The sequence below is a fragment of the Ursus maritimus genome, unplaced genomic scaffold (genome assembly GCF_017311325.1).
Source record: "Ursus maritimus isolate PB19 unplaced genomic scaffold, ASM1731132v1 scaffold_6, whole genome shotgun sequence".
Classification (NCBI taxonomy): domain Eukaryota; kingdom Metazoa; phylum Chordata; class Mammalia; order Carnivora; family Ursidae; genus Ursus; species Ursus maritimus.
Window position 1 is genome coordinate 16633810 of NW_024426774.1, and position 13686 is coordinate 16647495.

The following is a 13686-nucleotide window of genomic DNA, read 5'->3' on the forward strand; positions in this document are numbered from 1 at the left end:
TGCTTTTTGACATTGGTAGGAATTGTGGATTTAAAGGGCCTTGTTTCACTCTTTCATGGAGTAGAAAAGAGGAAAAGCGCTGTTTGACAGAGCAACCTTCGCAAATAGTATTGCCTTACAAACAGCACCTCAACCAAAGGACAGGGATGAGATTCGGAGGGAAAGGAAGAGAACTCAGAACTGCTGGGCTCCAACATGCGACTGTCATACACCTTTTCTCCTTTTGCTAAGGGGGGGGGGGCAGGGAAGTTGTTTCCTTTCCGATTTTACAGGTTGTGAAACAGAAGTTCACCTAGATTGGTTTTGCTTCTGAGCCCTGGGTGTCTCCCATCAGGTTAGATTATAAATGACTGTGGAAAGGAGGTCTTGGTTTCTTCCAACAGCTCTACATTCAGTCATCTGATGAGCCATAAATGGCTGCTTTTAGTCAATATCCATTCCCATTTTTCCCCACCCCCAAGAAGTCCCTGGGGTTGTTATGCAATTTAAAAAGAGCACAACTTAAGTGCTTAGGGATCTCTTAGTATCCGTGCAGTTAAATGAACATAACGTAGCATCCCCAGCAGCTGGATTTAAAGATGGATTCATTTTGGTTAAGCTATTTGATGGAAGGATACCTCCAGAATACTATTTGTATGTTTTTGTCTTGGGGTATTTTCTTGGCCTTTTTATTCTTAAATCAGATTGTAGCCCTTCTTCCTTTCTTATAATTCCTCCAAAATTTTTGCTACCTTAAGGAATAATGGCATGCAAAAGATGTAGGGCTCTAACATTAGTGATTAACAGGGAAAGAAATAATAAACAGACAAAAGGTGTGATTATTTGGTAGCATAAACCTCATTTTTGTTGTGCAAAGATAGAACTGAGATAGAAACATAGTTTTGATTACGGAAAATTTAGTTAGCTTATCTGAGCCTTAGTTTGCTCATCTGCAATTTGGGACTGAAGCTTTGACCTTAGAGAATGGCTATGAGGATTAAATCACATAATGAAAGTTTAGAACCTTCCAGATCTGTTGCCACATACTCATCATTAAATTTCAGCCTCTGTCACCTTAGTTTCCACCCATGACCAATCAACAAATTAACAATTCTTTGCTAGGCATCGCCAGTGAGCTAGGTACTTAGATAAAAGAAAGAATATGTGAATCTCAACTCTGAAGAAATTTTAGTATTTTTAGGGAGAAGATAAAAATCCCAGGGTCAGTTTCTGTCCCACCTCTCCCAGTATCCTAGTGAAATATCCAGTTCTCCCTCTCATTTCTGATGGGCTATATTTTCTTGCACAAGCAGAAGTTCCCGCTGGTGTGTGAGGAGAAAGCCAATCTGAGGGAAGCTTCACTTTTCCCAGTGAAACCTGCCTTTACCACACTCCGTGAGTTCCACGGTCAGTTCGGCACATAATGGACAACCTACCACAAAGCCCATAGTACACGCTATTAGAGTGTTCATTATCGTATTCCTTTGAGAGTGTGATTTTTTTTCTTTCTTATTAATTACGTAAAAGAAAAAAAAAATTCTGGGACAATTCCAAAAGAAAACATTTGTTACTACAATATTTAATCACTTGATTTCTCAAGTAATGTTGAGATTCCTAAAGGCTTTCTTCAGGAACTTTCTCCCAAAGCAGACAGCTCCTCCATAAGACAGTCTCAGTACCTAGGTTTCAGCTGGTTTACCAAAGTTGGAAGCGTTCTCTGCGAGGACAAAAGATCAGTAGTATAGAATCCAGGGTAACCAACCACATGTAAGTAGAACTGAAGCAGTGAAAGTTCTAGGAAGTCGGCAATAAGTGAAGGTTACTTTCCTATTTTCTTGCTCATCCTTTTCATTTTACTTTTCTTCTTTTATTATTTTTTGTAAGACTGCTTTAGCCATGAGAATGCTCACTAGTGGAAAATAACCATTAAGACAATCAAAACAACGGAGAAGATACTTTAAGACAACAGTCGATTCAAATGTCTTTTTGTTTTCCTGCCCCCTAAAAACAAGAAGGTTTATAATACACGCAGGCACCTGAACCACTCACATGAAAACCATTCATGGATATTCAGATGTGAGTTTGGGATAGGAAAGAAGATATTGATGGAGTCTGTTTTCATTGCATCCCTAGCTAATGCCAATTAAAAATTAGAATAGAAATAATATCTATCATTTTGCAAATTTGCTATGTGCTAGAAACTGGTGTGATTTATATTTATTAATTCCTAAAGTTCACACTACTCTATCCATATCCCACTTTACAGATAAGGAAACTGAGGCACGCAAGGTTAAGTAACCTGCCTAAGATTATACAGTGGGTCAGATAACTGTCCCTAGTCAAAGTAAGTGTGGTTTAAACATAATTCTTTGGTCAAATACAAACATGGAAAATGAATATCATGCCATGCTAGTGTAGTGACTGAGAAGCAAGAATGTGATGAGGGACATGAGCTGTCTACCACAGACCTGTGAGGACCCCTGTGGGATGCAGAGTTAACTCAGTATGTAAAATGTAACCAGGTCAAGGTCACCAGAAGATTGGATGTAGCCAGAAAAACTCTCCTGCCATTTTTGGGGCACTAAATCTAATATGTTTCTCCTGTCTGTGACAGATTTTACACTTGACTTCCTATTTTACACTGTGAACTTCTTAAGAGAAGGAGCCATGAACATCCTTCAAGGGTTCTCCATCGATAAATTATGAGCTCCTTTAGGTCAAGGTTATCTCTTGTTATCCCTTTCCTTCAAATCCAGGACTAGTGACATGCATGAATGACACATATTAGATGGTCAGCAAATGGTAGAAAAATGTTGAATTCCTGTTATAGGTTTGACAATGTAGAAGGTACTTTGCAAACATTTAATTTTTGATAAATCAAGGAACATGAGAGCTACACATGGAGAAATCACAGTGACTGTCCTTCACCAAGCTCTTTTATTGCTCACCCTGACTCACATTTTTTATTATGGTGAGTTTTGTGGCTGTAAAAATGGGCACAGTATATAAATATTTAAAGAAAACACAGAGAAAAATAAGTCGTAAGGTGATTAATGGAGTTAATTATCTAATTACATAATAATGGAGCATTATGTCAAAAGTACTTCATTAAAAAAAGAACAATTACCTATAATTAAATTTTAAATTTGATTGAAGAATGTTGAATTCATTATTACATTGAGGAGTTCCCAGGATCATTTCATTCGCCTATTACTTCTGTTTCTTTGAGGGTGAGGCTTCATTTCATTTGTAAACATTTCATTTTAATAAAAATTTGCATTGTAAAAATATTGAACCAAAGACAGAATCTGCTACAGAGAAGTTACACTGTTAGAGGATAAAAAATTTCTTCATTGCTAGAAAAGGCAGCGCTGGGGCCAGTAGCTGGCTATCTCACTAAGGACAGCTCTGTTTATCATTATCTCCTCTAAAATGGGAACGTATGGGAAGAAATGCCAAACACCTCCCACCTGAGAGAGCAGAGATACTCCAGCAGCCACTGAGACTGTAGAAAGGCGTGAGAAAGTACTGTCCTTCAAAGAATACCCTTTTATGTTAATTCCTTAAATCTAGGTGAGGTGCGTTGTGTCTTTGACCCTTCTGGATCCTGTACTAGTTTTCAGGTTTCCCTGGAAACTGCTTACCTGTAGTCTAATAAGAACTGGTAAATAAGAAATATTATTGCATGCCCCGTTGCAGGAGTGTGGGCACCCATCACAAGGGCAAAAACATAGGAATCAGAAGAGCTTTACTCCCAGCTATCTCCTAAGTGTCGCGGCCAATGTACAACTTCTCTTATTCTGAGGCTTAAGAGAAGTCTTACAACAATAAGGTGAGACTACCTTCTTCTCCACTTCACAGGTTTGCTCTGGCTATCAAATGAGTGATGTGCAAGACGCTGTAATCTTAGAACCCATACAGTATTGTCTACTCAAGAGTTACCAGATCAACAAGACCTAACCTACAGATGCCTTGTCCTGGACACCAGGACACCAGATAGTTTGATTCGGATACGTCTCATGCTTAAGGTGTGAGACACATGTTACATTTTTATAATTCCAGTTTCCGTCAAGAATTATCGATGACTTGGAGAGAACATTGATTTTTCTGGTGGTGTTTACATGCATGCTTTCTTCAGCCATTAGTGGTCCTCATAGAATTGATAGTTTTTTGAACCATGTCAATGAGATTATTGATTCTTGGAATGGCCCTAATCTAGGAAAACTTTTTAAATATTTGCTATTGGCTTTTATTAACATATAATGTAGCAACATGATTGAAAAATTCAAGTATTGTGTGATTGCCTGGAAATCTCAAAGTAAAAATCAATGTAGCTAATCTATTTAATAAGTCAGGAAACACACAAGCACACACACACACACACACACAGTTGGGGGAAGTCTGTTAAGGTTCATTATCAAGAAGGTAATTTTGCGTGAGCGTACTTTTGTGTGCTAGGTAGCTTTCCAGCCAACTGTCTGCCCTTACATGCCCAGCTGTCTTAGCAGAACCTAAAATGCTAGTCTTTCTGTGGCTCCTGTAGGGCCTCCTTATCCCCACTTCTGGCCGTTCTTTCCTTGCCCTGTCACACATTAAGTTTCCAGTCCCTTCATCTATTTCTTCATTGTATAGCTCCTTCCTCTAATAACCCAGCAGATTGGAAAACACTATCAATCAGCTCTATATAGTTCTGCATGAAGTATGCGTCCTACCATCAGAAAAGAAATAGGAGCTGTGATAGCTTCATGAACATAAGCTTAGCAATGGGTTATAATGTCCAGGGAACCAGGCATGGAAAAGTCACATACAATAATTGTAAAAACCACGATAACTAACGTTTAAAAGTCCAGAGTGATAGTGAATCAGACATGAGGTGCCAGAGGGCACTGGTTACTGACCACAAAATTAACAACCAAAAGAATGACCCACAAGTATCTCACTCCCTCCAGCATACACTTAATTAACAGAAACTTGTTGACCTCTTTTTCTTCATACTCAGAGAGAGTGAACACAATGTATCTTTAAAAGTCATATCTTTAAAAAAATATGTTGATACGGGCAGAAGAAATTAAAATGTAGCACGGACAATAATCTAGTCACAGTGAGGAAAATCTCCCAAGTAATAATTTTGGAATTCCTACTAAGTTATCAAAAGAAGGAGAAAAATCCAATTCCATTTCTCTTTATAAATCCATTTATCTCTAGTCCTATGGAAAACAATGAAATATGCTATTAAGGCGGATAAATCTGGGTGTCCCTTGGTGATAATAGAGCCACAAGGGGAAATAAAACAGGGCAAGAAAATGGGATCACTTTTATAACCAAATTTCAATATGGGTGGATAAAGGGTAGCTAGTGGTTATGGTGCTCTGAATTTTCAGAAAAGCTTATTGAGGTTATCTTCAAAGTCTTAGGGAGTTAATCTGAGCTTTGGGCATCTCATTAATAAGAAGATAACAAGGTATCCACCAAGAAATGCCCCTTTCCATCAGGCAGTGTCTTTGGAAGTGTTACCTAATACACACACACACACACACACACACAGAGCATATATACCTTTGGCAATATTAGCAATCTGGACAAGAGGCGATTAAAGACTACAGTCTGTAGGGTACGGAGGAGTTGGCCAGCTCTGCATAGTGATTGCCAAGGCAAATACAATGTTGACCCTGTATTTTTATTGTGGATAGAAAGATAGACAGACAGATAGAATATACTACCTATGTATAGATACAGATATCAATATATACTATTCTCAGTGTGAAGAGGTAGAAGAGGCTTGAGTTGTACAGATAGATGTGAAAACTAAAGGTTTTGTGCATGGACACATATTAAATTCTCCTCTATAAAGTATTCTACCCCACCGCCCTCACTACAAAACCCAGAAAGCTATGAAGCTATCTGTGTCCTACCCTTGTTGCCAACTTTGTACAAGTATTTATCAGCTACAGAGAGGCTAAAGGAAAAGCCCAGCAGTCCTGATGCTTAAAGAGAAGGCTTGGTTGGGTGTGTGAGGCACAGCCTGGAAAGGATGACTGCTTGCTGGGATCATATGAGACCATCATGAATAATGAGCTCCCTTAAAAGCACTCTACCACTGTTCCCCAGACCTTTCATTCTCTTCCCCTCAAATACCTGAAATCCAGTCATTCAGATACATCTCCTTTGAGTGGTACATGGTATAATGGGAGGGACATATAGGCATATTCCTGACAAGCTGTAATGATCACTCCATGAGAAAATTCTCCCATTACGGAGGAAGCAAAGCCAGTGAGAGTCCATCAGAGCTGTGACTTACAGGTTCTTTATCTGTCATAAAGGCATTAACTAGAATTAATTTTGTAATAAAAATTATAATGCATATTGCGAGGTGATCTACACAGTGTTCCTTGCCTCTCCTTTATCACATTTAATCTTCACAGCATTTTTATAATACAAGTGTGGTTTTGCTCATTTTGCAGATAAAGTAACCAAAACCCAGAATATAAGAGACTTGCTTTAAATCACCCAGTTTATTGATGGCATAACAAAAATAGGACTCAGATATCCTAATCTAATTTTATTTTCCATAATACTAGAAATGTCAATCAGGAGACCTATAGTCTAGTCCTGTATGGATTCCAGATCACTGCTTGACTTTGGACCAGCTGCTTACCCCTTCCTTGATTCTTTCCATATTTAGCAAGAATGAGATGAGACAGATATGCACTAAGTTTTTGTTTTGTTTTGCTTTGGTTTTTTGTTGTTGTTTTTTTGGTTTTTCATTTTTTTTTTTTTTTTACCCACATTTTCATTTGGGATCATCAGCCTACCAAGAAACCAAAAGCTAACTATTCACATTCTGATTTCTCTGAAGGCAATAGACATTCTCTAACAGAAATCAAAGACCTAAATTAAGGAAATGATGTTCTTTTGGGAGGATGTCAGGCACAACCTGCTGGTCAAGGATTGGTGACTATAGCATTTTAAATAAGGTTTGGCAATAATATGAGCAATTTACTTTAAGTAAGCAATAAATTATTTATTTATTTATTTATTTATTTAAGATTTTATTTATTTATTTAACACAGATAGAGACAGCCAGCGAGAGCGGGAACACAAGCAGGGGGAGTGGGAGAGGAAGAAGCAGGCTCATAGCGGAGGAGCCTGATGCGGGGCTCGATCCCATAACGCTGGGATCACGCCCTGAGCCGAAGGCAGACGCTTAACCGCTGTGCCACCCAGGTGCCCCAAAAGTAAGCAATAAATAATTTAAACATTTCATTCACTAACTACTATTTAGAAGAAACTCAGACATTTGGAATCAGATATTAAGGTAAGATGCCCACAGTGAATGAAACCAGCCAATTAAAATTAATGTAATACAATTGAAGTACAGGTGTACATAAATGAGATTTCTATGTAGGGATCTGCCAGATATTTTGCCAAAGAGTTAATATTTGAATTAGATATAAAATTATCAGGAATAATTTCCAATTAGATTTAGGAGTGGAACTAGGGACATCTAGGCAGAGGAAATAGCATTTGCAAATGCAAGGAAAATATGTATGACTATAGCTTAGAACACAGAGTCAGAAAACCTCAAAAGATGATGTTAGAAAAGTATGTCAGGACTTGGTTGTAAGATATTTTTTTGCTATGTCAGAGGCTTAGGATTTATCCTAAAGGCAACAGAGAGCTAGCAGAGTTTAAAAGAACATACCATCTTAATTTAAAAACTGAATAAACTTTGCATTGAGTTCATTCATTAACATCTGTGAAGTTTCCAAAGTCTCAGTCATGTTATCCTCTCAAAACAGAGATGTATCATTTAGATAATGAGCACTGCCAGTTGTACCAACCAGCCAGATTTGGGTAATCATAGAATACAAGGGTCCACTTATACAATCTTGAGCCCAACTGCTCAGTGACTCTCAACCACTGTTTTGTCAATAAGAAAATATTGAAAAAAAAGAAAAAGAAAAGAAAACATTGCAAATGTGACCAATAAGAGGGGAAAGAATCACTAACACACTTATAGGAGATAATTTTAGGGAATAAATTCTAAGGAAAACCACAATCTGACCTCCACGTGGGGCTCAAGGTAAGGACCCCAAGACCATGACTTGAGACAAAATCAAGAGTCAGATGCTTAACCAACTGAGCCACCTAGGCTCCCCTCTTAGGAATCTTTTTAAGAAGACTGAAGACTTCAAACAAAGACCAGGCAGCTTCCAGAAAGGCTGATTCTACTGGAAGACTACAGAGTTGTCATTCTCCAGGGTAGGGAACTCAACCCCTCTCAGGCAGCCACTCTTTGCTCACCCTTGGAACAGCTGCCCTGCAAGCAGCTCTAGGGCTTTCTTCAGACTCAGGCCATCAGGCCTCTGCTGAATGATCTACCCACTTCTTCTGGGTTTCCAGAAAGAGGGGTAAATGAGTCATAACTTAAGAAAGAAAAGGTTAATATTTCAGCTTCAGGTTGCAACTGTGTGTAAAGAACACAGAGGAAAGAAACCCATCATTCTGCTCCTTTCTTGAATCTTTCCTGTGGACTCGCAATTTAAACAGAAATACCCAATTGTTCCAGAAGGTCTTGCTTTTGGAGGGTACCTAGACACCAGGAAAGCCATGAATGCCTCAGGGACTTCAAGCAGACAAGACCATGAAGTAGGGGAGGTGCAGGTGAGCAGCTGGGAATCATGCACACTTCAGCATCACCAGAAGCTCCGCACCCTACATGAGAAGAAATTCTTTAAAAACAAAATGATTTTACTGACCTGGTGTTCCCTCCCTAGATGCAGCCTAGTCTTTTGCAGATCCTTCCCATGCTGATTTCTTAAAAAGGTTTTCTTCTCTCCATCCAGTTTCCTTCCCCTCCATTCACTACTCAGTGTATAAGAAGTGCTCTTATCAGGTTACCATGACCTCCATATTGCTAAAGCCATTGAATTTGACCATTTCTTATCTTACTAGACCTTTTAATATCACTAGATATTATACTTCCTTCCCTTTGTTTCACAATACTAATAATAATAGTTAATATTATTGAGCATTAAATATTTGCCAGGCACCGTGCTAAAAAAGCATTAACATTTTTTTTCTGACATGCGCATTGGGCATGTTCCCCGATGACTAGATTAGGTTATCCATTATAGAGCAAGAGTTGAGTGGAGAGTCCTCTTGGGACTCAATATACCTACAGATCCTGGACACTCTGTTGAAGAGTACATCACTGATTCCAAACTCTTCGGCCGGTGGTGCCAAGGCTCTGATCTTGTTCCCCTCTCCACCTGGTTATCTTTGGGAAGGGGTCACAGTCCCCAGATAAAAACCTCAGAAAATCAGAGACTAACTCATTGGGCAATCAAAGATGCAGGCATGCCACCCCACACCTGTGACCAGAGATTATTTAGTGATTTCCTGCCTTCCTTTTCCACTCTACTTCTCTCCATGGTGATCTTTGCTCTGAACTTTGTGTGGCTACACCGAGAACAGGCAAAGCTAAGGCCGTAAGGCCACTGCTTTACACCCAACTTTGGTTCCATTCTAGGAACAAGAGCAAGGGATCAAGTTCCATATAGCTAGTCCAGGAATAAATCAATAAGGCTCAACCAAAACAGAAATGGGAGCATGTTTGTTGAATTCGTTGAGCTACTAATAGAAGGGAAGGTAATGACTAATAAAGCATAAAGGCCAAATGACTACGTTCTTGGGTCTGGCACAGATATGCAGCCAGAGCCCTAAACCTCTGAGGCCATACTCTAACCACACGCACCCCCACAAGCTCTGGGGTCTCCCTGTGTGATTAAAGGCAGTTTCTTTATAGTTTTCATTGGCATGGATAATAACTTGCTAATGTGTTTGTTATATTGTGTTCCAATCTTTTTCACGTTTTCTCTTTCTTGGCCTCTAATGGTATTTACTGGAAATACCTTCAAGTCCAATGGAAGTAAAATTTCATCAGACTTATTTTTATTTAAGGACATCACTTATCCAGAGTGGTAATATATTCCCTCTCCATATTCATGTATTAATGTGACCACATTAATTTTCTCCCTCAGTTTTTATATTTTAATAGCAGGAAAATAATGAATTCAGGGAAAATCACTCTGTGTAAAATGAGAGAAGTCTTCTCCCTGGGCCCAGAGATAGGAATTCTGCAAGATTTCCCTCTGAAGAGTCAACATTCCTGCTCACTACACATGTGGGTACAATCAACCGAGGTCTCAAGATGGTCAACATGGATAGTAATACGAGCTTCCTTTGTCTGATTATCTCTCATGTGTTATGCCCTGGTGTATGAACTTTGAGGACCTTATCCCACTGGCTCTTCATAACAACTCTTCCAGGTCAGTATTATCAGCCCTATTTTATAGATAAAGAAATTGAGCTCAGAGAAATTAAAGAAAATGTCTAAGACCACACAGCTGATAAGAGAATCAGTGTTTACACTCATGTCTGTCTTACTCCAAAAGCTCTTGTTCTTTCTTATGTGATGCTATCTCTGCCTTCACACTTCACAGCTGATGTCTGAGTTTAGAAGTTCATGGTCTCAGCTTAGGTGGAGGGAAGAGTGAGCTAGACACATACAAAAGAGTAATTAACTGGGCAGAACACTGCATATGCTATTTTGCATGGTAAGACAATCAGATGAGTAGTAGCTCAGAGAAACAAGAGAGCTTTGAGAACTGCAGTAGCCAGAAGTAAAGGCTAAACAAAACGTGGCTATTACCTTTGTGACCAGAGTATGCATGTTAACTGAATTAATTAAAAAATGAATGGTAGTGTTTATAATCACTGTTTACCATACCTTTGAGCTTTGTCAGAAAGACTGCAGGCTTACTCTCAAATTTGAGTGAAAAATATGTCAACAGTGTTAGAAATAATAGCCCTGAGATTATTTTTTTTTTCCTACTAGTTCTTAAACTTGGCTGCGTTTTGGAATTACCTATTGTATTTCAAACAATGTTCCCAGGCCACCAGGTATACCAATTATTTGAGAATCTCTAGGGATGGAACCCAGGCATCTGTAATTTTTAAAGCACACTGGCTGATTGCAGTGCGAAGCCAAATCTGAAATGCAGTTATAGAGTATCTTGTCTTCCAGTGCAAGGTGATATGAAGTGCCCTGTGGCAAGGGCCGTAACCTGAAAGTTCACGTTACACCACTTTGCTTTTATGAAAGACTTAACGTTGGTACCTGTTTTTGCTAACTGAAAGAAATTCAAGGATGCTTTTCGCTTTTATGAAAAAAGGCTAAAAGTGAAAATCGTGTTCAGCATTTGTTTTGTAGCAAGCTGTTAGGGCGGCACCACCCAGCTCCTTCCTCTGGAATCGCACTCAGCATCTCAGCTTCAAGCTGCCAAGGCTCTGAACTGTGTCTGCGAGCATGTGTGTTTTATCTCAATTTATTTTGTGATTCTGTTAGCAAGATGTGTCCTAAGATATCAGAAAAACCTAAGAAAGGTTATTTTTTTGGGTTTGGGAACACTCAAAAACATGTCCATGAAAATTAATGGCAATTGCTTCTTTGCATTTTGCCATTATGACTCATGAAAGATTTCACAGGAATGCTCTACTTTCAGATAGCAGGGGAAACCTGTATAAGGTAAAGACTTATTCAGGAACTTTAGAGACCTGGAAGCTAAAGAATTTGGACAAAGTGGACTTTCCCCAAGATATCATCTGTGACACATTTCCGTGACATAGGAGTCACAATTAGTGACTAATTAGACACATTAGTAAGAATTAAATATGAGAAACACAGGGCCCATTGTCAAAAACATTTATAACATGCTGGATTAAGCACACAGGTGTTTTTTGTTATTGCTATTTTTTTTGTTATTGCCATAACCTCAGGCCTTTTCAGAGCCTTTAAAATTCTAGCATGCGCCATATAACTATCAAAAAGAGGATCTAGTATATAGTGCTTTCTAAATGTATTTCTCTATATATTTACATTTGGTATAACTAGTGTTTCATGGAGCACATTCTGGGAATGCCAACAAAAGGTTGATAAAACCAATCACGGCTGACAGAGGTCTAGGCACTCTATGGGTTGCTTTAAATAATAATACATTGTTCGATTTGATCCACACAATCATACCACGGTTAGGTATTAGCACATGCATTTTATGGATGAGAAAATTGGTGCTCTAGTGCTTAAACAGTTTGCTGAAGTTCACACAATAATTAACAAAGCTAGAATTCAAATCAGGTCTTATGATCGTTGGTACAGTAACATTTCTTTGTGTCAACAGCTTCTACAAATGGTCTCAGTGAAGTCCCTCGCCACTCCAGGGCCAGCTAACTAGTGATTACCATACCTTAGCAATACTGACCACCTGACCACGGCCAAGGACTCTGTACTCTTTTAAGCAGTTCAACGTTGAGGCTGATTTTTTTTTTTTATTAAAAAACTCTCTGGATTATGTTTAAGTGACTAAATACACTTTGTGTGTATTGCGGAATAACTGCCCACAATTGCCTCCCGCCTCCCTTTTACCTCCCTGAGAAACCCGCTATCCACACCCACGCCTCACATCCCCTCTTCTGCCTCAGAGCTGTTAAGTTAAGGTAGTGTCTTCAAACAAGCAAGCCTTGCTGACACAGACTCATTTTTTTTTTCTTCTAATGATTGAATGACTATGCAGGGTACTGTGGGAATATGCATGAAAGCTTAATTATATTTCCTGCCTCGCTGAGTGAATGTGGGATAGAGAGATGGCTCTGCCTTTAGTGTAAAACAGCACAGAGATCAGATCAGTTCCCCCGCATTTGCACATGGCTGATAATCAGTTCTCCCCATAAGCAGGCAGGCAGATGAAGCCAGTTATCTGAAAAGGTGTCAGCACCCTCTTAGCATCTGCATCTGTCTTGACTTTCTACACTCATAGCAAACTCAGCAGCAGACTGAGAACCCAGGTCTTCTCCTGACTGGGACACGCGAAAGAAATGACGCTGTCTGGAAGCAGTCAATATGTAAACACTTCATTTTTTTTTTTAAATCACAAGAGAATCAGCTCCTATCATGAACTGCTTTATCAGATTACCAGAATTTATAATTTTAAGTGCCCACACATTAAGCACATGCAACATTTTCCAGTTGAAATCTGTCAATATACATAAAATGCTTTCTCGGTGCAACACTCATATATTGACCACCAACTATGTTCAGGAACTGCAGCAATTACCAGGGACAAAAATAACAACAGGAAGTTGGATATGACGGGAAGGCTCAAGAGAATTTCCTTCTGGTAAAGCACAGATTTTAATCACTGGTCTCATCCTCACCTCGGTTCTAACTGGTCAGAAGAACTTCTTACGGCCTCTCAGCTGTGGTCTATCGCAGGGGAAGCTACAGGATGTGACCCTGAGAAAAAGAGGTATTTTACCAACACTCCCCAGGTGCCAACCATATGCATACAGCACACTTTGGTTACCGGCCATACTCGGTTAAATAAAACAGAGTGCCTTCCCTTCTAGCAGAAGAGATTCAAGCTAATCAAATCGTGGATAGACGCATATACAAAGGGCAGTGGGAACATCAGAGCTATAGCTCCATTCAAATAGTCATGTGTTTATGCAATTTCCAGGTATTCTGCAGGGGCAGAATGGTACATTGCAACTGAAATCAAATTAAGAGGGGTCCAGAGAACCCTCTGATGTGCTCCTATTTAAATTAGTGCAGCTTCTTCTATCAGAGAAAGAACTGACATCATTTCT